Source organism: Oryzias latipes, chromosome 12 (assembly GCF_002234675.1).
Source record: "Oryzias latipes chromosome 12, ASM223467v1".
Lineage (NCBI taxonomy): Eukaryota > Metazoa > Chordata > Actinopteri > Beloniformes > Adrianichthyidae > Oryzias > Oryzias latipes.
The window spans coordinates 11,139,694-11,143,680 of NC_019870.2; positions in this window are offsets into that span (position 1 = coordinate 11,139,694).

Here is a 3,987-nt window from a genome sequence, read left to right on the forward strand (position 1 = left end):
TTACACTCAAACCAGACAGAGATTTTAACCTTCAGACCATGTTTAATTATAGGCTGTTAACATAAAATGCCAAAATTGTGACATCTTATCTCCAGCATCATCTCCAGAGCAGCAGATAGTTTCAAAAAAGTTGAATCTATCTTACATAATTGTGAAGAATAGTTAGAAACTGCCTTTAACTTTTATTACACTAATGGTTTAAACTTAATTCACTGAGCATGTATTGTCATCTCAAAATTATATTACATTTGAAGAAAGCACAGCCAAACTATTGTTCTAACAGTTTCTTCCCATACTCCCTCTTTTCTGTTCATGTTTTCTGCTGAGCAGGCCTCAGACTTATCTTCACTTTAGCCTTGGAGCTTCTCTCCACCAGTAACCTGTGGGCGTGATTTTCACACGAGGTCCATTGGACGATCTTCTGAATATGCAAATGCAGGGTTTTTATACCAATGCCCATCCCTGAACTATTTGGTTCGGACTTTGAATGTACCATGTTCATGTCTGTCCCCTTCGTGTTTGTGCGAAGTAAAACCTCCACAAAAGATAAGTAACTGTCTCTGAGTCGTTATTCATTATTTCTGTGTGTAAGAAACTGACGGGGTTACGAACTAAAATTTAATACAGTCCTTTCTAGAAAATCCAGTTTCTTCACATTTGGTCCTTCTGAGCCGGCCGACTGACGCCCTGGACATCGCTGGAACCCCTGGGGGGGGTTGCCTGAAAACCGCATGCGGTCTGAGATCACAGCCTCAGCATTGACACATCCGCCTTCAGGATCAGCGGCCCTCGCCCCGGATCCAGTTTTGCCCTCGGCCACGTCGGACCCTCATCGTATAGCGAGGTTCATTGCTTGAAGTGAGTATGCCACACAGAAAGTCTGTCCTCTCTTTACCTTTTAGGGACTTACTTTGAATGTGTCTGTGTCTTTGTGTGTGCGTGCATCAACTTTGGGGGGAAGAATAGAGACACGGCTGCAGCCTGACTGCTGCGCGGGCACGCTGAACAGAGCGGCGCTTGCAGTCAGGGTGCTGCGCGTGCCTGAGTCTGAAGTGTAGGTACCGCCGCGTGTACCGACTAATAGAGCCTTTTGTAGGCTAAACGTCTTGTGTAGACGAATGAAGGACTGTGTGTCCAACAGAAGGACTGTGTGTCCAAAAATTTTGCGCTAAACGTCTTGTGTAGACGAATGAAGGACTGTGTGTCCAACGGAAGGACTGTGTGTCCAAAAAATTTTGCGCTAAACGTCTTGTGTAGACGAATGAAGGACTGTGTGTCCAACGAAGGGACTGTGTGTCCACAAATTTTGCCCTAAACGTCTTGTGTAGACGAAGGAAGGACTGTGTGTCCAACGAAGGGACTGTGTGTCCACAAATTTTGCGCTAAACGTCTTGTGTAGACGAAGGAAGGACTGTGTGTCCAACTAAAGGACTGTGTGTCCAACGAAAGGACTGTGTGTCCAAAATTTTGTGCTGAAGGTCCTGTGTGGGCCGCACAGGGAATAAACGGAGCTCCGGGGAAACTATGTGTGTGTGATGCTTCTCATGCCTCTGTGTCTGAGTGTGCTCTCTTCGACAGCTCCTGTGGTGTGTGCTCACTTTGATTAATGCCTCGTTCTAAAACAAAATAGTGACTCAGTTGACAAATAATTAGGTTTCTTTTCTGATTCTCCAAGCTTTTTCTGCTGATTAGATTCAGTGCTGGAGAATCCATAAAACGGGTTACTTGGGTGGGAACTCTGGTTTGTGATTGAAATTGAGAACGTTGTAGCTGATCGTCGATCAAAAACCTCAAAAAGATGGGTGGGACTCATTCACAAAACCTCACTAAAAGAAAAACGGCACATTGATCAGGTCCAGAAAGCTTTTCATAAAGTTTGGAAGTATGTGGAAAGTCAGGATCAGACATTAATCAAGTATTTGGATAAATGGGTTAAAGATTATGGATTTCATAGAAAGTTAAGCAGCCTCAGAGTGCAGGACAGAGTAGAAGGAGGGGGAGCAGCTTCTCAGATCAGAGTGCGCGTGCCCGAGCCTGCAGACAGGCTGATGAGAACTCGCAGAAAGGAGGGGTGATTTCTCCGTTGTAAGCAGGTGTAACAGCTTTCTCTGCTCTCCGAATAATGATAGGACGTGTTTTACTGTGTATTTTGGTGTTTAGGACATGGACTAGGGTAGATGTTCAGAAAAAGCAATAGAAAGTATCATTTCTTACAAAGCAGATGTGGATCAGTTTGTGCAGGACAGACCTCCCTCTTGTATAAACATGATCAGACTCGGATGGCTGGTGCAGCCTTCCCTTTTTTTTAGTTCACTCTTCCCTGCTCATAAAAAGTTTGATTGCAGCCTTCTGACCCCACTAATCAGGTCCCTGCATTTCTGCTTGTAAATCAGGATTGACCCCTTAAAAGCATTCCTGAGGGTCTCTGGTTCACTAACTCGCCTTACATTATTTTTAATGGACATGTCTGCTAATCTTTCTAAGTTTCAACTCTCAGGGCAATAAGTGTGGTAAAACTAAACTCCAGCTGGCCCAAGCACAGGTTAAATTTTTGGGACATTTAGTTTCTGTTTCTAGCAAAATTATTTCTCTCCCTGGACCTCACCACCTTATCTGATCAGCCCCCACCTTTACTCACTCGCTGTAAGCTGCAGCTGTTTGCGCGGCTGATAGTTGAAACAATGTCACCTGTGATTCTCTTGTGCGAATTCTCCAGAATCACATGCAGTGTGCTCTACTCCCTTCCGTCCAAGCATTACCATTAGTCAAACTGTTATCAGCCTATTCATGCTGCTGTTAAAATGAGACGCAGTTCTTGTCTGTTTCACTTTCAATGTGTTTTTTCACAATTTTTATTTTTTAATTTTTATTTATTTTATTTTTTTCCTGATTTTTTTTTTTTTTCTACTCTCATGCCTGGCTCTACTGAAACCATTGATGATTTACATGATTGTTTGAAGAAAGCTGTGAGAACAAAGGAACGCATTGAGTCTGCCTCCAGCTCTCTCCTCCCCACAGACTCTGCATCCTGACCAGAAGGCCTCTGTCGGTGACCTGCTTTACCCTGAAGACCATTTAACGGACTGATTGGTCACACCCAGGTGGACAGGACCCTTCAAGGTTCTCCTCGCTATGCCAACCGCAGTACGAATTGCTGAACGACCCTCCTGGATTCACGTAAGCCACTGTAAATTGCTGAGAGCCTATGAGACTGACATTTTGAGACGCATCCCTGGTTGAAGTCCAACTACGAAGCCGCCGCAGTGTGACACCACTCCTGGCGAGGGGCGTTCCCTGGTGTGTTTCCTCTAGCGCTGCTCTCTTCCAGCTACAGTGAGCTTCGAACCAGCTAACATGGGTCCAGCTGTTCCTCGTGGTTTCATCTTGTACTTTTATTCCCTCTTCCTCTGGAGATCTCACTCACACCATCAGTGAGGTCAAGTCCCTTAAATCACAAAGTTCTTCTCAGATGACTGACGCCTACAGGTCTGGGTCCCATCTTTATTGGTTTACTTCTGGTGGAGTGTACTGATAAAACTAGTCACTCCGGTCCTCTGTGTGTTGTTTTTCTTTTTTTTTATCGTCACCTGTTTGATTCCATGTGTCAAATGAATGATCGCTGACAGGCCTCTATCGACTCTATCAGCATTATGCCAACACTTAACCTGGTTCGCAGCCGCTCGTGGTTGAAACTGGTCTTTACAGATTTATTTTATTGTTTTTCTTTTGTTCGATTTCAATTTGTTTATTTTCTTTATTTCTTAATTTGTTTCTTGTTCTATGTAACTTTAATTAATGAAATTGTGCCGAGGTCTGGACTGGTGATGCATGCGTATCCTTAGTGATGGCTGTCGAGGGGCACGGAGCCGTTGATGAGTTTTGCCCTCCCTGATCGCTCAATGAATGTTTCACACAGATGGTATAAGTTTAGCCCTGGAGGTTTTCGCATCAACACTCATGTATCACCTACCGCCTCTGTTTTATTCA